Raw genomic sequence first — 24402 nt, forward strand, 5'->3', positions numbered from 1 at the left:
AAAGAAAATTAGTAAAGCACAAAGTCCAGCATACTTAGTCTTTAGACTAGGGGCTCCTATCTATAGGGCTAAAATTACTTTTCCTTTATTTTTAAGATGTAATAAGTGCAATAATAATTAACCTGTATACTGTTTGTATATATTAGACAACCCTAAATAAGTTTACTCCTGAGCAGGAAGAGGAACTAACTTTTTAAATAATTTTAATTTCATATTATTTACAACTAATTATAAAAAATCACAATTATGACTAATATATTTATGTCCATTCTTGTCAAACCCAAACTAATAAAAAGGTAAACATTAAATTATTTTTTTATTTTTGTATGTAATTCCTTTATATATAGTATTTGCAATGAAAACGAGGGCATAATATCTTACATTTTATTGGGTTTAAAAAAATGTCAATAACTAAGCTTAGTGGCCATTTCATAATCAAAAGTAACTTCTAAACTGGTTAGTGAAAAAATGTTTTGTATTTTTAAAACTTAATAACTTAGCTTATACTAAAATAATGTCATTCTTTTCCCCTTCTACAGACACGATTGTCAAAAAGGGAAGGAATTTTTTTTTATAAGAACATATGGTTGCAAGTTTTCTGTATTTTTCTTGTTGTCAACTGTTGACAGAATATTTACAGAGTATTTATTAACTATTATATAGATTGAATTCATAATTTTATAAAAATAAGTATCATTGACAGACTATAAAATAACACAAGTTATTGAGAAAGGCAGTTGATTGATGTACATGACTATAAAAATACACATGAAGTCACCATGTAATACCTTTTTTGAGTCCGTAAAACGTAGAGTCAGCTCTTTTAAATAATAAAAGAGTCAACTTATAAAAATAAGTAAAAACAGCTGAAAGGAAAATACAATATTTCTTAAAAAGTGAGCCGTGAGAGAGCAAGAAGTCTCCTCGTTTTGTTTACGTTTCATTAGAAACATTACAGGGTGTCCACGATAAATTGGAACTACTTTAAATTGCATCCAGATCCATAATGTGGATATTCGGGGTTAAATCAGACTAATATAGAAAGATGCGTGAACAACACACTATAACTTCCACCACAATTGTTTTGACAACAAACAATAGTCATCATGGAACAAGCAAGGAGAGACGCCATCCTGGAATTGGCTCGGGCGGGACACAAGCCCTCTGCTATCTACAAGCTTCTTAACTACCCCAAGACCACGCTGTACCGGGTCTTCAATGCCTGGGAGGTTGAGGGGAAGGTCTGCCGCAAGGCCCACAACATGAGAAGTGACCTAATCCCCACTCCCCACTTCCTTGAATGCCTCCGGAAGTCCATCAAGGCTTCGCCAGGGACTTCCTTTTTCAGGTTGGCCAAGAACCGTGGAGTGAGCAAGCAGCTGGTCTCCAAGGCTGTGAATGAGGACCTCGGGTACAGGTCATACCAGATGGCCAAACAACACATCCTCACGGCATCCATGAAGGCCACCAGGCTCACCAAAGTGTAAGTGTCTCCTCAATGACCTGAAGAGCCATGGAGGAAGAATCCTCTTCTTCTCCGACGAGAAGAACTGGACTATCGAAAGAAGCTACAACGTCCAGAATGACAGGTGGCTCGCCAAGGAGAGAGAAGAGGTCCCTGCGGTCTTCACCACAAAGTTCCCGGGCTCCATTACGAGGGGGTGGAATGCTGTCGATTCCGCGGAAGTCATCAGGGCATGCAAATCCTTTAGGGGCACTATGAGCCCAAAAAGTACAACTCCTGACCCCAGAAGTGAACCATCTGTTCAGCTCTAGTTTTTCACGTGAACTCTTGGCCTTTCCAATCACCAGATACAATAATCCTCTGGAATGCAGTTTTTGATGCCAAGTAAAGTCGTAGGCTGCAGAAACCGACACCCAAATATTGAGGCTTGAAAGGAATCTGTCAATGAGCAGTAGGCTGCCACTGATGATCCAAATCACCAGTAGCAAATTCCCCCGTCGCCTGGAAGCTGTTATTAATGCCTACGGTGGTCATATTCAATATAAATATTTATCCTTAATACCATTATTATGAATTATATGATTCGTTTTTTTTTATATTAAATGTATAAAAAGTTTGTTTGGTTCGTTCAATTTAGGCGTAACACTTTGGTAGCGCCCAGTATGAAAGATAGGACAGGTACGAATTTTCTCAGATCTGTAAACATAAATATTCATGTAATTTTGGTCACCCAAACTACCGGATCCAGATCCGAAACCAAAATTAGACCAATACTTCAGGGTGGTACAGATAAACACGGCTCTGCGTTTGCTCTTTTAGTTTACAATTCCCTGGATTGATGGAGTAGCCGAAGGAAGAAATAGTACCTTCCAACAAGACTCTGCACCGTCCCACACGGCCAACAAAAGTGCAAGATGTCTTTCCCACAAAATGTCCTCCCTTTGGAGCCTGGATTTTTGGTCTCCAAACAGCTTGGATCTGAACCCATGTGATTTCTATTTCGGAAGGAGTCCATTACCCATATAGTGTCAAAACTGGATCTGCACGAGGTCGCCCTGGTCTGCCAAAGGTTCTGGTACCGTGTGACCGAAGTTATCATGAGATGTGGATCTCATTTGAATTATTGAATGTAATTTAATGTAGCTTTTAAATAACTTATGGTTTTACCTTATTTGGTTCGTTCGTTTTTTGCCTTTAAATATTATCCCAATTTATCTGGACCACTCAGTAGTCTTGAATTTTATTACCATTTTACCCGAAGCTCGGACCTAAATAAAATCAAATGATCAGGATCAAAGTTTCCTTTTTACTGATTTAAAATACTGAAACAATAAATATTCCAATTTTATTACTATTACATTATAATTACACTATCCAATAAAATCACCTTTTTGTTATACACAAGAACAGCATATACTCAACTTAGTACAGTTTGATCCCTTGATCCCAAATAGGGTCTTATTTTTTTTCTCATAGTCTTGTGGCCTTTAGGAAAACATTTTTTGTTATTTTTACCTATTTTTAAGGTTGATATTTGATAGCTGAAAGAATGAACTTTAATTTTTTGAAAAGAGCCTCTCCAAAAACGATCTATATCCTTGTCAATTTAAGATAAGGCCACGACAATATTTTAAGGAAAAAACTCATTTTTGAATTGATCTGATAATAAAAGTCCATATTCATATGCCCCAGCTAGAAGAAATAGAAACAAAGACAGAGAAGAAGAAAAGAGATGGAAACAAAGAGAGAAAAAAAGATAAAGGATTTGCTCAGAGGACTCCCCTGAATGTCCGGTTTTTGGAATCCCTTACTTACTACGGCTGTGCAACGAGTGCTCTTTTGTTCATGAAGCTTGAAATAATTTATTTATATAGTTTGAGACATGAGGCTTAATGTTATGACAAATTATATAATATATCTTTTCTTTTTGGCCTTTTTCTCTCTCTTTGTTTCTATATCATTTCTTTTTTCTCTCTCTTTGTTTCTATATCCTTTCTTTTTCTCTCTCTTGTAGTTGGGCATACGAATATTTATGGACTTTTGTTATAAAACAAATTCAAAAATGAGTTATATCCTTGAAATATTGTCGTGGCCTTATCTCAAAATTGACAACGATATCAAAATCACTTAAAATAAATTCAATTAGTAACGAACTTCTGTAAAAGATGAATTGCAAATCTTTTTTCTTAGGCTATGACTTTTATAATTTATAAAAGAGATAAGATCCACTTATTTAAATAAATAAATGAATATTCTGTGTAATCAAGGTTTGGAATTTAAATAACAAAAGAGATGATGATTTAAGATTATATGTATAATATACCTAAACATAATCTCTCACTGCACAATCACATTATGTAATTAGACAAGTACGGGTAACATCTTCAAGAGAAACATAAGAAGAAGAAAAAAGAGAAAAAAGAGAATGTATCAAACTAAACAATAAAGCAAAAAAAGAAAGAAAGATCACAGGAACACTTCAGAAGAATATATGTTTACTTATGTATTGTTTTAAACAATCTTAAAAATCATATCAGATACCGGGTGTATTCAAACTACTTCCCGATTTGGAACTCCGAACTTAATCAAGAACTTGATGAGTCTAATGTTTTTCCAACTTTTTTTTGCACTTTTTTACCTCCGTTAGCCTTAATAATGATCTCCAACCTGAGCCCGAAGGCAGAGCCTTGACCTCCTGACCAATTCCTTGTCCAGGATATTCTCCCAAATATCCTGGACGGAAGCTTTAAGGACCACACTTTTGGGTTAGCGTTTACCGCAAGCCTTGATTTCCACATATGCCCAGAAGGCAAAGGCCAACAAGCTCACCTCTGGTGAGATTGCTAAGCACATTGTCTAGTCCCAAAAGACATGTTCTTCTGGAGAAAGGACTGGATCACTTTGGCGGCAGTATGTGCTGTTGTAGAATAATATTATTGTTAGTAAAGGTGGCCTTGGCCCATGGGATCAACTTGGACCTCAATTGGATGATGTAGTCGGCCGCTGTGATCTTCTACCCGGGCAGTAACCAAATCAAGGGCATCTTGAGGACATTTGATGCAACAAATCCCAAACTCATGACTGATGCCAGGTTTTTTTTTTTCATGGAGTTGATATCAGTACCCCAAAGAACATCCCAAAATGTAATAAATCGATTATTTAGAGGATTAAACACTGAGTTCATTGACCAAGTCTTCTCATCGGAAAAAATGATGACCGGTTTCCCCGACGCTGACTTAAGATTATTGAGCAATTTTTTTTATAACGAAGAAGATGTTTGGACTTGATAGTGTCCGTGAAAAGGCTCTTCTTTTTCATCGGCAAAAACTTCCCGCCATCCTTTTTGAAGGCCTTCCTGACTATGTCCTTTGAAACATGTAGGTCGTTGGCATGTGATCTCATGTATTTTCTTGGTGCAGCCTTAACGGCTCTTTGATCACAAATCAAGAATTTTTTATTGGACAATTACTTCCTGTGCAGTAATTTTTCGGCTTCCATACGTTTGTATGTCCACAATTGTACCCTTTACAATATAATTTTTTGTGACTCCCGCAAGGAGCAAAGCGGCATTTTTTTTTGCAATTCATTTGGTCTATAGTTGTGAACTAATAAAAACAAAACAAGGGGAATCAACAGCATAGGCTCTTACCACCGAAAGTTTTAAAATCAGTAAACGGAACCTTGAGCTTTATATATATATTTCAATTAATTGTTTTGATGATACACTTACCTCATTGTTCATAAACTGAATAAACCAAACTTTGGTGAATGGAACCGAATTTGCAACACTGAATAAACAATATCACTCGTCTAGGCCCACCGATGAGCAAACAACTACTTCCTACACAAAGCACGATATTCCCAGTCTTCAGAGCCAATCCTTATCCCGAAGCTAAGAAAACGTTTAATTTTAAAGGTAAAATTTATAGTACCTCTGCTAATGTTTAAGGGCATCAAGGCATTGCCAAGGCCTTCTTTTTTAAAGAAGTATTAAATACTCTTCCGCCTATGGACTCCGGGATCCCTTGTGTTATATTGATTTGCTCATTTACAGCTGACCCTGGTCACTGATCTTGTATTCAAAGCTTTCATTGATGCAGATAGGCCTCCCATACTTCCACTGAAAGAGGACACGCTGAAGGCTCATCTGTTCTCCATTTATTTTGAACTTTGTGGAACAAACACATCGACGTGTGTAATACCCTGTGATTTTTTCATTTGTTGTTTTGTTCCTCTTTCACTCTACGTTAGTGAAGTGGGATTTTCTGAACCTCTTTTTGGATAAAATTACTTTCAATCTGTTTAAGATAGATTTAAAAGCTGGAAACAGCATTAATATTTTTGCTGAATCATTTTCAGAATAAATCCAACTTTTTGTTTTTTCAAAAAGGTATTTTATTGGAAATATTCAAAGATTTTTCCAATTTTAATCAAGGTTTGGCAAATTTGATTAATTTGTTCACTTTTAAGTTGTTCTTATAATTTGTCTTTTTCCCTTTATTGCTGAAAATGTAAATTCAGCTGTTATCCCATTTATCAGACTCAATCTCATCAAAATTAATGAATACATTTGCACTAACAAAATGTGTATTACTAATAAACATTTCATATAAGTTTTTATCGAAGATAAAATAATAAATATTTGAACTATAATAAGCACAAATTATATGTTGTTGATGACAAAATCTAATTTTGTTATGATTAATTAGCGTAATATTTAGTCTACGTCACTGTGTATCAAGAAATAAAATTTGTTTCATAGTTAAGTTAACGTTCAACCCAAGATCATTAACATCGTCAAAAAAGAGCATGTTCAATAAAAGGATTTAAATTACCTTTTACTGAGGGGTTTTAGAGGGAAAGTTATGTTTAATATAAAAATTTAATGCAAATTGAAATGACCACAAGTCTTATTTTATAATTGCGTATGATTAGTTGATTGAATAATTAGTTATTGGTGATTCAGCAAAGGTACTAAAACTTTTGGATTTCTTCAATAAATCTGGTTTTAAATACCTGATTTAAACAAATTGACCCAATTAAAAATTATTACACGGCACCAAATCAAATGGCACCGCATTTAGCTATCTACCATCGTTATCATTGGATTTATTTGCGTTCAAAGTATTTTGCAAATTTCCAATTTTGAAATCGATTGAGAAAACCTTTTTTTGTATTTTAGAAATTGAAGCAATTATCTGATTTTCAAAAATTGCACCAATAAAAACTGAAGAGATAAATCACTACTAGTTTATATTATATTATGTCAACCCATTTTTTGGTAATATTATTGTCGACGGTAAACGCCCTTCTCTGCCACAATTTCTACGGCCTGATTGCCACGCATTGTAAAAAAATGAAATTATTTTGTCGCACTTTGTATAACGAGTCCATGGATCCCATTTAGTTTTTAAGCCTACAGAGAATTTTCGGATAATATTTATTTTCCAAAAAAATCTCCAACTTAATCATTTGCATTATATGTGGAGTGCCAACTTAAAAACAATCCTGAACAAGAATAAAAAAGAAGAAAGGAAAATCCCAATTTTTTAAAACTATATTTAAATAAAGGCTGGCTATTTCAAAAGTTTGCAATTTCCTTTGGCCGCATCGCATTCCTCTACAAAATAGTTTAGATACAAACACACACTAATGGAGAGTAAGACCAGTACGAATGGTACACTACTACGTCAGTGGCTCAGTAATCTTCCTTACTACAAAATACCCTCGTCTTCTTTTAATCAGGAACAAAACCTTTGTGCACTTTTTTGCAATCCAAATGGGAACATAGACAGTACGTTTTTGACTAAAGCGGTCAGGTGCACGACTCGATTTGTCCAAAATTTCAGAAAACATGTTGACCAGAATGGTTAGATTCCACTGACATTGGTTTTTTGGAAGCTTTGTGACCCAAAAGCGACTATATCGTCCAAAGTCCTGCTTTGTTGAAGAAAACAAACAAAACATTGAGCAGAATCCCAGCCAATCTATGAATGCAATAGCTGACAGCATCCACGTAGTGTCCCGTTGAACTTTCCCCCTTATCATCAATGAAGAACTACGGTACCACAGGTATGCTCGTTGCAAAGGACAGCTTGTAACCCCGCTAAACAGGGAGAAAATCCTGTTGAACTTTCCATCTTGTCAACAATGAAGAACTACGGTACCACAGGTATGCTCGTTGCAAAGGACAGCTTCTAACCCCGTCAAACAGGGAGAAAAGGATCACCCGAACCAAGGCTTTGATCAAGCTAAAACAGAATCCTGCTGTGAAAGATCTTGTCTGATTCTTCTCCCATAACAAAAATTTCTGTCAAACCTAGAAGCATAACTCTGGGAACAATAGATTTCTAGCAAAAATTCCTTATAATGGCTCGAGGATCATTTAGGCCAAGTAACCGCAGTTATGATTCTTGGTGTTGTTAGCAGTGAAGGTTACGTTATTCCGCTCTTCATCTTCCAGCAGGACCTGAATATTAATACCAAAGTGTTCTGGATCTGCAAAATCACGAAAGACCGAACTTGGATCTGGTAACAAGACGTGACGTGCTGTTACACCAGCAACCGAACACTCGATTATCTTGGTTATGAGAATGTAATGTACACCCGCCGAGTTCTTGGCCTCCTAATTCGCCGAATGGAACCTTGTAGACTATTTTGCCGGGGGGGATGCTTAACATGTTTCCAATGAAGGTTCCTACAGCGCCACACGATCCCTGAGAGATGGAATAAGGAGGGCAGTCTGGACTTTACCCAGTGGGACAGTCAAGAAGGCAGTGGAACGTTTGATCCGAGACAACAATGATCTTTTTAAATCATTTATTTTTTTATTGAAATATAAAAATAAATAAATAAATTCCAAATTAGTTATAACTGCATATCATCCGATATACCAAGCAAAGACACTTTATCGGAAAATGAGACACCCTAGTGAGACATACCTAAAAATATACATACATACATAGTTTGAGTAGGAGGTCGTATATATGCTATGATGATGATAACCTTAGTCCCTATTATTTTTTTAATTAATCCCTTTTTCTTTAAACTTTTCACCTGGATGATTTAAAATATGATAAATTTACTCTCATATTAGCCTTGTTTTACGTAAGCTTAAAAGAGACATAATCATACATAAATTTCTTTATTTCTTCGAACAATGAGATAGGCGTATGATCATAAGTACGCATGCCTCAAAGAAATATGTTACACACAGTACTAATTGAGGAAAATATGTACTATTTACGTGACTTGTCAACATATAAACAGTCTTGAACAAACATAGACATATTCGAGTGAATTGTTGGCTTATTATTCAAATTACTGGGATGAGTGGAGATGCCCAAGAATTGTAGCTGTAGTCTAGAACTTTTATTTGATATAAAAACTTATATTGACCCATATATGGTCCCTTCTAAATGAATAAAATCTATCAATTCTTCATTCTTTATTGTGACGATCAATTTGGGCTACTTTTAGAGTGTAATTTGTGACGCATCCAAGGGGCTAATAATTTTTTTTTTTGATAGAAATTGAAGATAATTATGGTCGTTAAATAATACAAATAAAATATACACTCAATTTTTGAAAAATCATTCTAGTTTACTTTTGTGTTAACGGACCATGTTTTAAATTACCACATACTGGGTGCGGCGAAATAACATTTGCACTTTGTTTTGACTACATCACTTTTCTGTTCAAATACTGAAAAAAAAAAAAAAAATATGTGTCTTAGAAGCCTAGAAAATGCCATTTGAACGTGACCAACGAATTTCGGTCCGTGTACTTTTGGACACTATAAGAAACCAACGGAGATTGCATTGTTGCCATGGGTCCAGACAAAGTATCGGACATGAACGTGGTTTTCCAGCTGGATGGTGCGCCTGCACCCACGTTCGAAAAGGCCCAGAAATGGTTGGAGGACAACTTGCCTTTCTGGCAAAAGAAAATGTGTCCTCCCAACTCATAGATGCAAACCCATTGGACTTCACTTTTTGGATGCATGTTGAGTCCAAGGCTTGCACCATCCGTCACCCAAATATCAATAACCTCAAGGAGACTGTCAACCAGCACTGGGTGCCATGTCTGAGGACTACATCTGCAATGGGTGCAAGGCCTTCTATCACCACGTGGAAGCCATCATTTCTGCCAAGGGGTCTGCATCGATGATTAGGGAAGCCAAGCCATCATATTAGTTATTTTTATTTGATTGAAATACTATATTTCAACTGGTTGCTGAAATACATCTTGGTCAAGTTCTAGATTGAAAGCCTAAAGATTTTTTCGTCTTTACCCAGATTGTGCAGGCCAATCTTTCTTAGTCATATTGCAGTGAATTGTAACATTATAATTTATGGAATTGCAAATGGAAGGAGACGCCCTTTTGGGAGCTCAAAGTTGATATTTTTATTTCAATAAAAGGACAAAATTTCCAAAAAATTTTGATGAAACTTCACAGGCCTCAACATTTAGGTTGAATAATACTTAATGCCTTTGATAAACACCAACATAGGAACATCATCAAAGTATTATATAATGAAAATCTCTAGGAAGTGGATAGATTTATATAATTTTTTTTTAATCTATTAGGAACGACAAAAGTAGGATAATATCAGAGAAATATCTTATTTTCCAATGCATTAATTAATCTTTATCCAAAGTATAGCGATATAATAGCATATTTTTAAGAAATATTAGGGTTATATAAGTCCTTTTATTCGTTGATCCCATTTTGACATGATCCATTAGTTCACTATTCTCCTTATATTTAATTGAAAAATTAATGAAAAATGTATCGTTATAAAACTTAGTTTTTAGGCCTCTAAAATGGCCGAAATCAACATGAGATGACATCACATGTATTCATTGTAGTATTTATACTTAACAACAAGCATGTTTGTTCAACAGAGCAAAACCCTAAAAAAAAATTTAAAAGTTAAATTTTTTCGAAATTTTTTTCAGAAATGCACAGTTCTTCAAAAAATAAATTTAAAATATTAATTTTTTTGTTAAAAAATCTCAAAATTTGCACTTATTCACAGGAAATTAAATTTTTCGAAAAAAATTTGAAAAATTAAATAAAATTTTTTTGCAAAAAAATAAAAAAAAAAATTTAAAGTTCAAATATTAAATTTTCTAGTAAAAAGAAAGAAACCCTTAGTTTGGGGGTACAGCCCCTCCAGACTATCCCCGTGGCTCCGCCTGTAAAGAAAATCTATGTTTTATTAATAACATGTTTTATGTAACTAAATTAACACACATGACGTCATTCTCAATTCATGTATAGAATCCATCTAGAACAAATTTTATATGAGACCGATTCAGACCAAATGTTTCTTTGAGACCGGTTCAGACCGAACTTCTTTTAAAATCAAATTAGTTCGGTCCACTAAAAATCATACTGTTCCCAGCCCAAACCCAAAACTAACGTATACGTGTACACATTATAAGTGTCCCCAGACGTCTTACTTTCTCTTTCTATCTCGAAGTTGGAGACAGCGACAGCAGAAAGTTGAAATTCAGTCATTGCAACCTTTAAAACTATGAACATAACTTTGGGAAACGAATTTGTACTTTGGAGGATATTGAAAGTAGATGGAAGGTCTCATTATGTGGAGAAGGCTATGAGTTTCTTTCCTATTGAGTATACTGGAGGTTGAGGGCCTCAGAATCAATCCATAGACTAAGGAACGGGGCCGGAGGAGATCAAATCGTAGAAATAGTCGTAGTACTTTTCATAAAGAGATGTCCTCATCCTTTGGCCTCATCCTTAGTCCACAGATCGACTCCTAGTCCCTTTCCTCTTAATAAAATTATATAATTTTCGCTTCACTTCATTTAGGGAAGTTATTTCTTTATTATTAAAAAGTTTCGATAATTGAGTTTCAACTTTTTGCTGCGACGTGCGGTCAAACTTATACAGTGTACCTACATATACAGGGGGCTGTGGATCAAATTGTCGCCTACTTTAAACCTTGATAACTTGAAGACCACATTATCAAATAAAAACCCGGTTACCAAATAGGGAAGCTATTCTCGTCAGCTGACGATACGTAGTTCAGTTAGCATCATGTCGTCATCATATGAGGAGATAAAGATCTATAAGTGGAAGGAGGAGTTTTCGAGGTCCGCCGTAGTCATGGCATTGGTAAATAATGGAGGTGAAATCTCCCATTCAACGATTGCTTCAACATTAGGAGTGAATTTACGGACTGTTCAGCGTATCCGTAAGAAGCTAGAGGACACCTGGGATGTTGATGCCACCATAAAGAGGGCGCCCAAGGAGGAGTGCGCCGACTGGTAGGTCCCACTTTGTCGACAAGGTTAAGAAGAGGGTGGAGGATGACCCTACCAGGTCCATGAAGGCCGGAGACAGGCCCTGGTTGTGGCAGCAGGACTCAGCATCCTGCCATGTGTCCAAAGTCTCCATGCAGTGGTTAACCGAGAACTGTTATGACGTCTTAACCAAGGATTTGTGGCCTCCTAACTCTCCTGACCTTAATCTTTTTGACTATTTTGTCTGGGGCTATGTCGAGAGACATAGCCCCAGACATCCCCATAGCTCCAAGGCCAGCCTGATGGACTCTATCAAGGAGGTATTCGGTACCATGGACAATGATATGGTCAGAAGAGCCTGCGGCCGGTTCAGAGGCCGTATTGAGGCCGTTATTGATGCCAACGGTGATTATATCAAATGAATGGCTACTCTATACCTATATGCTCGTCATAGTTTTGATTTTCAATAAAAAAGTTAAAAAATGTATATTGTGTGTTGTTTTTGTAGAAAAATATTTTGGCGACAATTTGATCCCCGCTCCCTTTACTTACATTCATATATTTTTATTCTAAGTTAAACAGCCTATCACAAATTGGATCAGAGAAGCCGAATGTCCCATAATGTATTTTATGTTAACATATTGCTAGGAATTAATGTATTTAATTTACATACAAGGCTATGAAAATAATAAATTATAATAAAGCATTAAATAAAATAAAAATACCTACATACTTTTGGCATTGGTTCGCAATCAAATATACATATATTATAAAGTTGACCTTTGGCACGAACGGATCCACAAATGTTTTAATGATCAATGGTTAAAAAAAAGGACCCTTTAAAACTTGTAAATGTTTATAAAATGAACTTTGCTTATTGATATTTTGAATCTCTAATACAGTGGTTCTCAAATGGGATACTTGAGAGAGATTATGAAAGAATATTTTGGAAGTGGTTTATAATTCAGGAGCGTCCACAGGAGGGGGCTGAAGGGCCTGTGTCTGCACTAAATGAAGGAATTTTTGTTTTTAAAAAAAAAACTTAATGTTTGAATTTTTTTTCAAAAGATTTAATATTTGATTTTAATTTAATTTTCTCTTTTTCTCTGAATAGCTATGGATTTTTAAATTTATTTTCTAGACATTTTACTATTTCATTTTTTGTCAGCAGCTATGGATTTTTAATTTTTTTTGTGAATAGCTAAGAATTTTTGAATTTTTTTTCCTAAAATTCAATTTTTTAAGAATAACTATGGATTTTTGAAATTATTTCCGAAAAAAATTCAATATTTTAAAATATATAATCCTATATATGTCACTGTAGCTAAAAATGCTGCGTTGTGCTGTTTAGGGGGTACTTGGGTTAAACTAATATTTTACAAGTAATACATCACAAAAAAAGTGAGGGTTGCGACCCCAGTGGGGATGGTGGGACACAATTGTTGGGTCGCAAGATGATTACCCAAACTGAAGAATATAATTGAAATAGACATTACATTGAGTGGCCTCAAAACTTAATAATTAATCGTGAATGTACATATTTTTTTATAAGTCTCTTCTGAATCATTTTAAGAAGTATTTCCCGGAAGGGTCTGCTTCACAAAAACATAACTTGACACTCCCTTTTTTTCTAAACAGTTAATCTTTTGTTGTCTAACATCGAAAATAATGTGATTATCAAACTTTCATATGACCAAACACTAAAATCAGATTTTGATTCTAAAACACTTGACGAATACTGGATTTTGTTATGAATGAGTACCCACTGCTGTCTAAAGCAGGTTTTGATTTAGTTATACCGTTTGACTCTATTTATTTATGTGAGAATACCTTTTCCATATTAACTGATATCCTAAGTAAACGGCTTAACGTGGAGGTCGATCTTCGAGGTGCTGTGGTCAAAATTAAATCAAGAATAGACTTGCTTAGCTCAATGCAAAATGTATATCCATCATATTAAGACCTTGGTTTGGTTATAAGCCTATTTGTACATCAACAGCCTCTAATGTTCTTTGTTCCTGAGTCTCAATTTTGACTTGGCTCCTTACAAAAATGAGAATGGATAGTATAGAAATGATTCCAAGTAGTACATATATATAGCTGATTCTATATTTACAATATATTCCATGATTTCTTGGTTGTGCTTCTTATATTTTTCAATTCTTTCCTATGTAGAATTAAAATCTTTATTTTTGATCATTATAGTCGTGATTTAACAATTAAACCATCTATTTGCATAAAACAAATGATACTACAACATATTTCAAGGGTCGGACATAAAATAAGTCTGGAAACAACTGCTCTAGAGACTAATATAGACTTTGGAGGCATAACCCATAGGGTCATTCAATTTTTTTTTATCAAATGGTTATTTTTATTCTTTATTCTTGAGGAGCGAACATCTATGTATTGAGTAATTTTTGTGTGCGTGTGCACATGAAAAATGGCGAGTAACTATAATGATTCCTTCTATATTATTAAAGTAAAGTTTGTCTACTCGGCAACACCTAATAACTCCGGGCAATGTCGGTTATATACACTCTTACATTATAAATACATAATTTATTTATTTTTGAAATATTTAATATACTATCTTTTAGTTTAATTTCTAACGTCAAAGCTACACTAAACATAAAATGAATAGGGATATTGAACATAAGAACAAGGGATTTGTTAGGCAATTAAATGATTCCTAAATATAACTATCTATAATGACTCTCTGCACAACTGTTTTGAGGTTTCTAAATTTGGAAACTCACGTTCTTCGAGTTTAGTACATTTATTTCAACTTTCTCTCGTAAAAATCTTGAATTGGCTTTCTTTTGTTTTTGAAAGCTGCAGTTACAAGTCCAGATTCAGACGTATACATTTCTGTTCATAAAGTGATTGCCCCAGGATCTTCATTTTTTTAGGGCAGTTTTTCTACCGTATGATGTAGACCTAATTCTCCAGTTTTAAAATACTTTATATTATTTTCGTCTTCTAGAAATCTTCAACAGTTTTTTTAGGTAGCTTGTAGTAACCATATGCAACATTAGGACCGCCAACCACAATTTCACCTCTAGGTAGAGGTTTATCTGTGACTCTATAATGTCCATTCTCCCAGTTGATTAATCTGATTAATTCGAACAGATCAGAATGAAATGATAGTATCAATTAGATATAGTTGTTAATAGCTACTGATGTCCAAATTATGAAAATAAAATTTATTTCCATTTTGGGCTCTTATTTGCATTTTCTCGCCATTTTTAGGTAAAAAAAATATTCAGTTATTAGAGTATTGGAGGAGATAGAAAAGAAAACGAAATGATGAATCCATTGGCGCCGCCATTAGTTATATGGGGTAAATTACTCGGATATTCAAAAATATATTATATCCATCTTGCCACCAAAACACTTTAGATTTTTTCAATCTGTTTTTTCTCTATAAATATAAACGGGCATCCAGTAAAATGTCTTTTTCATATATTTAAATTCAGTCGAAGTGAAAGAACATCTTTTTAAATTGACCATGCCTAAGATAGTGGACCCCTCAGTGCTCATCAAGGAGCTCGGTGACATCAAGATTTCGATTTATGTGACTCAAACAAAGTATTTGCAACGCAAGCTTTGCAACTTTAGCGCTAAAGCCAACAGGAAGTGTGTCCTAGAATAGGCACAAAAATAATGTAGATTTAAACAACAAGAGAGGCAAAGCTACATGGAAGGTGCTCAACATCATCCCCTCCAACGATAACAGGATGGCGTCTTCAATACTGACCTGGTGAAGACCTTGGTCTCTGCTAATATTCCCCTTGCCAAGATCAACAACAGGCACTTCAAATACTTTTTGAAGAAGTACTCTAGGAAGACAATGGTTAGACGCACCAGATGATAATTTAATGGAACAAGAACCTGCTACATTGATAAATTTTAATTATATATATATTTTTTAACCGAATACATCCTATTTTACCAGATTTATTTGTCTTTTTGGTCTTTTTCTGTATTTTTATTTCCATTTTTGAGTTTTTTATTTGCATATTTCGCTCCATTTTGAGTCGTTCTTTGAACATCACCCGTGTTAACTAAATTGACTGAGGTTGTGATTAAATAAGGCGTACAAATTGTAACTTGTACAGTCTACTTATACGTGTTACAGTTCGTACACAAACTATATAAACATTCGATTAGTATATGTGCATCAATGAAGTTCATTATTAAATGTAAGTGGGTAATTGAACGTTGAAAACTTTTTTATTTATTTTTGTCGGTGCTTGTTTTTGATGGGGATGATAGGATCTGACGTTGAGGAAAAGTGCCCTTAGCTATAGTAGAATGAAGTGTTAAATATCATCATTTTTTTCAAGCAAGATAAGAATTGCTTTCAATGTAGTAATGTAAAGAATACTCAATGCTTGTCCATGATTATTTATTAAGTTAGGAATGATTTGGTTGTTCATATGTGCGAAGTTCAGCTACTCTCCAATTAACCATTTCCACTCTATGTACAACTTATACTTAATCATATTAATCTAAATATCTGGGATATTTACATACATAAAACTTATTATACTCGTATAATATATGTATATTAATTATAACTTAGAGAAGCATATACTATAAATTTACCTACCACTAAAAATATGTAGAAAAGAAAGTCACATCAATTAGGGATTCCCTAATCAATTTAGTTTTCTACCTACGAAGTTACCCTCACGTCGTACACTTCACTAAAACAAAAGTTTAGACGGCATTTTATAGTCAACTGTCGATTGTTCTTCCTCTTGTATCATTACCCAGGGGTTCCACAGGGGTTAGACTAAACGGTGTGTAATCCCCCCCCCAAATTAAGACATTTATGCTTTTGACTAGAAAATTAAATATTTGAAATTTAATTTTTCAAATTTTTTATTACAAAAACAAATTAAACTTACAAATTTTTTCCAAAAAATTTAATTTTTTGTGAATAGCTAAGAAATTTCTTACAAAAAATTTAATATTTGAACATTTTTTTCAAAAAATTTTATAATTGAAATTTAATTTTTGGAATTTTTTTTTCTCCAAAAAAAAAGATTTTTGAGAATAATTCTGTGTTTTTGAGATTTTTTTTTAAAAATAATTTAAACTTTAGAATTTTTGTACAAAAAATTTAAGTTTTTGTATATAGCTGTGGATTAAAAAAATAGTTTTTGAAAATAACTATGGATTTTTGAAATTTTTTTACAAAAAATTTAACCTTTTAAGGATGGCTGTGGACTTTAAATTTTTTTTTGAAAGAATATCATATATGAAATATTTTTCCACAAAATTAATTTTTTTGTGAATAGCTATGAAATTTTGAAATTTTTTTCAACAAAGTATAAATATTTTTAAATGAGAAAAATTTTTTTTTTTTACAGAGCAGCAGATTTTTGAACTTTTTTTTTCTATAAAAAAATCATGTTTTGAAAATAGCTATGGATTTTTGGAATTTTTTTTCATAAAATTTAACTTTTCGAATTTTATTTAAAAAAATGCAATATCTTAAATTTTTGGATTGATTTTCAAAATTTTCTACTCGGATGGTCTCTGCAATAGTGAATTTTTCGGGCATCAAGGTTTGCAACTTTTGGAAACTTTGAAATTTCTCCATTGGTTAATGGAAAAAGAGGCAAATTGTGTAACCCAAATAATTACAAATATTTTCACAGCGTCCTTAATTAACCAGCTGGCAATTTGAATGTCCTGACTTAGGCTCCATTTAACAACAGACAGAACAACGGTTCTTTATAGTTGATCTTCAAACGTGACATCATTTCATACTTCGTCAAGTAATTTAAAACCCCTTCAATTCGTTTAGTTAATTGACTCTCAGACTTAACTTCTAACATCTACATGACGTCCAACTATCTGTCTCAAAGTCCCAAAATCCATTCAAACCCCTTGAATTTCTTTATAATCGAAATCTCCCAAATCATTTTAGTGTAGCGACGAATGATAGGGGCCTGAATGATAACCTTGACGGCAACTATTTCGTAAAGTAATTGGGCCACTTTAACCATCCCCCATCAATATAGTTGACGTGCCATTAAAGAGAAGAACTCTGATGGGATTAAAACATTCTTTTTGGAAGAAGTCTTTTAACTGCTTTCAAAATATGACTTTGTAGGACTTTTTGAATCAAATGCTTCGCTTAATTCCACATTTATAATTGCACCAAAAGTTCCCTGTAGCAGACTGTACAATTCTTGAAATGCCTGAAATCTTTCTCCTCTTTAGGAAACCTCTTTGTTTTTGTCCAAGTTTGGAGAATTCAAAATTGATTCTATTTTATTGGCAAGAACGCCCGCAAGCATTCAATTACTCTCATTGAGCACCATGATTGGTCTTCAATTGTTGATATCCGTACCCAACTTTGTTTTAGGGACCAATACTATCCGGCCTCTTGTTATGGATTGTGGAAGCTTTCCACGAATTTTCATAGACTTTCCCCGTTGTTCAACTAAATACGGAACAACATCATCTACGCATTGGGTGATAGTCTATCCCCAGAAGCTTTTCTATCCTTAAAATGCTTTTTGATGTATTTTGATATAACATTTTTTGTGAAAATGGAAAATTTGCGCTTTCATCAGCAACAAGGTTTTGGAGGCTTGTCATAGCTGTCTTTAGCTGTTCTGATTTCATGACAGCTAAGCTGCTCTCCTACAATACATTCTTCAAATTGTCTGGGTGGCCATGCTGATTTTCGTTTTCTTTTTTTTGTTATGTCCATTCTACACTTGGTTTTCCTTAATTGTCATCTTAGCAACAATCATTTGAGCTAGCATTTATTTGGGTGTCCTTACTTTTAGCGTCGTTCATTTAAGTGACATTATCATATAAAAAACATTATAGGATTAATTCATATGTTACTATTTAATGTCATTACTCTCCAGAGCGGTGTTTAAAATCAAATGGGAGAAGTTTAGCAGGAGCAACTGAGGTTCTTATCATATTTCGCCTCAACTCCGTAAGCTTCCATGGAAAGATGAATTTGTAAAACTTATTGAGTGGAGGAGTATTCAAACACTTTGATCGATATACCTTCGTAGTGTAGGATTTGTTTATTTAAAATGTGCATTCTCCCATCATTTTCATTGCCATCTTTGATGATTGAGTCATTTTTGACTTTGTTCAAAACTACATGTATTTTTTTTCATTTGAGTAGAATACTTCTAAGGAGTTGAGATGGATCTTTTTGGGAGCTCATTTATCTCTTTGCTAGTTTCATTGAATGAAGAAATATTCATTGATGCTTTAAGGAAGAAATAAACCGTAGATTGTCTCTTTCATGAATGTATAAATCCTCCCACTCAATAAGTTTTGTGAATGCATCCCTCCACAGAAGCTAATGGAGTTGAAACCAAATCCGAAAAAAACCTTAGTTATGATGATATTTAATAATGAAATTTGTAATCTCCTACTTTTTTTTTATATGGAAATATCCCTGAACTTAACAATGCTGAAAAGAAGGTTTCTCAAATAAATACTTGCTCAATTGAATGTTGCTCAGGTTAAAATAAACTCATTCATATAAATGAAAACGCTCCAATAAATACGAGTATATATTTATCTTTAAAAAAATAGAGGCGTCTGAAAGGGGTGGGCTGGAGGGGCTGTAGCCCCCAGGAAATATTCAAATTTCCACCCTAAAAAAAATAAATATATATATTTATTTTCTGAGAATAGATATTTTTTTGAAATTTTTCTGGAAAAATTCAATATTTGAATTTTTTTTTTGAAAAATTAAAGTTTTTGTTATTTGTTTTGGATTGATAAAATTTTTTATGAAGAAATGTGGATTTTTGAATTTTTTTTCGAAAAAGTTTGATTTTTGTAAACAACTTTGAATTTATAAAATTTTTTGTCGGTTGTGGATTTTTGAAATTTTTTTTCAATGGATTAAAATTGTTGTTAATTGTTTTGGATTTATAAAATTTTTTATGAAGAAATGTGGATTTTTGAATTTTTTTTCCAAAAAATTTGATTTTTGTGAAGAAATTTGAATTTATAAATTTTTGTCACCAACTGTGGATTTTGAAATTTAAAAAAAAAATTTAATATTTGAAATTTTTTTCCAAAAAATTTAATTTTTGTGAACAGCTGTGTACTTTTAAAATTTGTTTATGAAAAATTTAATTTTTTGTGAAAAGCCATTTATTTTTAAAAATTAAAAAAAAAAAAATCTAATACCTAGTTGAAATTTAAAAAAAAATTAATTTTTACATTTTTTTCAAAAAAATTCCAAAACCAAGGCCCGCCCAAAAAAAATATATATAAAATATATATATATAATTTTGCCTCCCCTGAAACATATATATTCAATGAATTTTCACAATATGTATACTTTTTAATGCACATACCCAAAAGAAGCTTAAACATGCATTTTATTATACATTTAAATGGTAGATTTCCTTGGTAAATTTAATAAAAATTCATTTAATACCTCTTTTTAATAAATTTACATAAAGGGACACTATCCAAACAGACAAACTCTTCTCTACAAAATATTAATGAAAACACAAGAAGGCCTCTCAAATATATTATGTATTTAATATAACTATACATAGTCAATGATATCACTATCCATGTTAAAGCCTTCGATACCTCATCCATCACAGATGAACATTTCTTTATTTTCATGGATTATTATACATTTAATTAATCAATCAAGGCGTTGATTTTATCCAGAACGCATCACATACTTAATATTAATAATAACCATTAACCAAACACATAAACCTCATTAACTCTTACACACACACAAAAAAAACCCAGACCATCCGTGTTTTAGAAAACGATAATAAAAGTATCAAATAATATGTTGAGTGTGAATACTTTCAAATATAATTACTAGGGTTGTATCAGTCCTTACTATCAGACTTAAAATCGGTCCCATCCCTGTTATCAGACCTTGAAAAAGTCCATAAATTTAAGGCGCCCTCTACATGCAATCATTTTGACTAATATAAAGTAATAAAGTACCTTAGTTTGCCATTTTAATTAATTTTATAAAACTATATGTATCTTTGGAATTTGTTAACAGTCTAAATTAGGCTTAATAAAATTGATTTATACGACGTCAAAATTTGGGTGGTTCATCTAAATGTTAGCAAGGTGAGAAAAAATAGTCAAACGCTTCTCTGACTTTATTTATTAATCTATTTTAGAAAAAAAAAATCACCAAAAAGTTCATTATAAATAGGTTTGCCATTCATCGCTGCTAGCTCGGAGCATACGTTCATAATGTCCCACTGGGTTAAGTCAGGAATGTCCTACTTATCCCAGCTTTCATAGACCTTGTGGTGCTCTGGGGACCTTCATTGGAAACCCGTTCAATATTGCCCTAGACAAAATAGTCTAAAGCGTTCAATTCTGGTGAGTTAGAAGGCCAAGAACTTGGCGGGACTTAAACTACATTTTCATAGTCTTAAAAATCGAGTTTTTTTTTTTCTGGTATGACAGGGTGGCATAAAATATCTCGTAATTACTGAAGAGTAGGAGTATGCCCCCCTCCAAAAAAAAAAAAAAATCTAGCGATGTAATCGTCGTCTTACGAAAGACAATATATAAAGAACTAGAAGAGTAACTCATCAGCTGAATGAAAGAAACCAGGAACAGAAAAGAAAAATAAATAATATAAATAAAATTAGATATTTTTAATATTTCTTAATATTTTATGATCAGTTGTTGACCCCAATTTCAGCTGATGATCTAGTTATAAAAGACCTAGGCCAAGCAACGACACTTTAGCATAACAGTAGCACAAGAGGTAACCGTGTGAAACGCCAAACCAAGAGTGTGAATATGCTTAAATGAATATTTGATTCTCTTAGTGACGACTGCCTTAAGGATTTCCGGGAAATGTTAAATACTAGCCCTTGGGAGGTAATAGGTTTTGGGGACATGGTATTGCTGATACCTCCGGACCTATATGCAAGTAAGTATGTCCAGAAGAGCAGTCAACTAATGAAAGCTATTGCATTTCTTTAACTATGGGATCACCCCCAAGGATAAGGAAATATTTTTTGAGTGCTTTATCGATTAATAAAGGAACATTTGACCTGATTTCAAAAATATCTCTGCTTGGCCCAAGTTGTGAGTGTAGGAATTGACAAACCTTTGCAGGACAGAGGGAAGGATCCCATACTTAAAAGAAGCGCTGAAGACACTTTCTAGTGCCCTGGATGAACAAGGTCGCGACCAGCTGCCTGAATTTGTTTTTGTCACAAAATTGTCCAAGATAAGGCTTCACGCCAATGTTCCAGGTTTCTTGGACATCGTAACCTGGCCCCTTAAGTCTCACGAAAAGAAACTCTTGGGCCTTTACATCTAGGGGGAGTAAAAAGGCCAGCCTTGTGCTAAGTCCCCCCCTCTGTAAACGCCAGTATAATGCGTGAAGTTAAGAAGCTGGATCCTTCTCACGTCAGAAATGCGAGTTCCAACTTCAGGCTGATGGCGGCCGAATCAAATCAAATGTTATTTTTATGCTTACATATATTGTTAAATAAAAGCCGTCGACCTTCATCATGTGACTCTCGCTATTCATCTTGATGAAGCAAAACTTTGTTTGGATTTATCTGTTAGACCCTTTAATTTAATGTGAAAACTTGATCGATTATATCCTCACTTTATGTATTTATAAGATGGATTCATTTATGTACCAATGAATTCTTGTGAGTGTTTTAATGCATTTATACATATTCCAAAAATTGTAGATACATATTATTTAAACCAATGAACCAAATATAATTAAATACATAAACCCGAAATATAATCTCATATTGAAAATTATATTGGTAAATTTATTTTATCATTAAATTGTCGAGTTGTTACGACTAACTATACATAATTACATACATATTTAAGATAAAAAACAATCTTGAAAAAAGATCAAGATAAGAAAAACATTTTTTTACATAATTGATATATAGGTACATAAACCCTAATATTTCATAGACATATTTTAGTTAGTTACCTTGTGTTGTCGTCTTAGAGGTGAAAATAACCCGTTTTCAGCTTTGAACTACAAAAATATAAGGTCTAGAAAAAATAGATCATTTATTTGTTCTATAATTTCAATGTTTTATTTAGCGTAAGAATTATACGATTTAGGTAATCTATACACCGTTTTGTTCTAAAAATATGTGGCCATTTTGAAGATAAATCATAATGCCATTGTCGTAGAAACCCTAGCCCCTATTAGTAAAAAACTGGGAGTGTCCAATATCAAAATTAATTAATTATGTATTGAATAGTTTATCTCAAAGCTCAAATATACACTTTGTTTTAGGAAATATTTTTAAAAGTGGGGCATTTTGACCCATAAGACAACAATAAAAAGTAAAGACTACACGAGGGTTATATGCTTTACATTCAATTTTATGGCATTAGTTGATATACTCAAGAATGTTAAATATAGTCTAGACTCTTTGTTTGATTTATAAAACAGAATCTTGACCCAATATGGGATCTTTCGAATAAAATTCGTCAAATTTTAATAATTTCAGTCTGATAATGGATTTTGCGTACATTAACTGCAATTTGTAGCGATTCCAAAATATTAATAGGATGCAAATTGACAATATCATTTATCAATGAATACAAAATATGCTAATATTTAGACGCAATTTATAGAAAAATCATTCTGGCTTGCTTTTGTGTTGACAGGATACATATGTGGTCGTCAATTCAAAAATAAGCAAGAATGATTTTTTTCAAAATTGAGTGTGCATTATTAAATTTTTATTCTTTAACGAAATATCCTGAATTTATTTCAATATTTCTTATTTATTTCTTGCACTTAGATGTATGAGTTAAATTCCATTTAAAGTAAGAAACATTGATCATAACACTTAAAAAAGGAGAAATCGGGGAGGATACTGGGTCGTTCAGGTAAATCCAGACCATCTTTAACTACATGCTGAATAGTAAGGAAACCATTTAACTCATTTATTTCAATTTTAAGTGAGTGGTTGAGAATTAGTTTCAAATAAGTTGCACAACCTTTAATTCAAAGCCTGTATTTGCGATGGAGGAGACCCGGAGGGGCACCATCATTGAATTGGTTTGTGCAGGACACAGGCCAGCGTATATCTAGAAGAAGATCAGGTATCCAAAGAGTACAGTTTAGGACGTGAACAGAGTAGGGACTCAAAAATTAAAATCCTAATTCTGTTCTAGAATGATGAAAAACGCATTTCCAGATTCCTCATAGGCCTTAAACGGTCTGCAAAGTCATGTTTTGGGACTCTGATTAACGTTTTTGCCAAAAAGCGAGAAGTAAGCCGTGCAACAGTTTCCATGGTCATAAGCACTGACCTAAGGATGAAGTCATACCCCCTCCATAAATGACATATTCTTACAGACAAAATGAAGGCTACCTGGGCTGCTCTCGAAAGAAAATTGCTGGACGATTTTAAGTACCAAGGTAACCGAGTCATCTTTAATTCGTCTGAACAGCAATTGACTGTCGACAGATCCTACAACGACAGATGGTTGGTTAATGCCCCCTACGTTTTTAAAAACAAGTTTACGGACAGTATAATGACCTTTGGGATAATTAGGAGAAACTCCAGTGGCATACTCCCTTATTACTTGAGCCAAAAGAGAAGGTGGGTCCCGATAGGTACAGTGAACTCCTGTCTAACCAAGTGATA

At 33.4% G+C, this 24402-nt stretch overlaps 1 protein-coding gene across 1 annotated transcript in view; it reads left to right on the top strand.

Annotated features, from left to right (window-relative positions):
- Positions 1–24402, top strand: part of LOC121114549 (uncharacterized) — a 100271-nt gene that overhangs the window by 48524 nt on the left and 27345 nt on the right. The gene's annotated exons all lie outside the window — the stretch shown is intronic.

The sequence above is a fragment of the Lepeophtheirus salmonis genome, chromosome 3, assembly GCF_016086655.4.
Source record: "Lepeophtheirus salmonis chromosome 3, UVic_Lsal_1.4, whole genome shotgun sequence".
Lineage (NCBI taxonomy): Eukaryota > Metazoa > Arthropoda > Copepoda > Siphonostomatoida > Caligidae > Lepeophtheirus > Lepeophtheirus salmonis.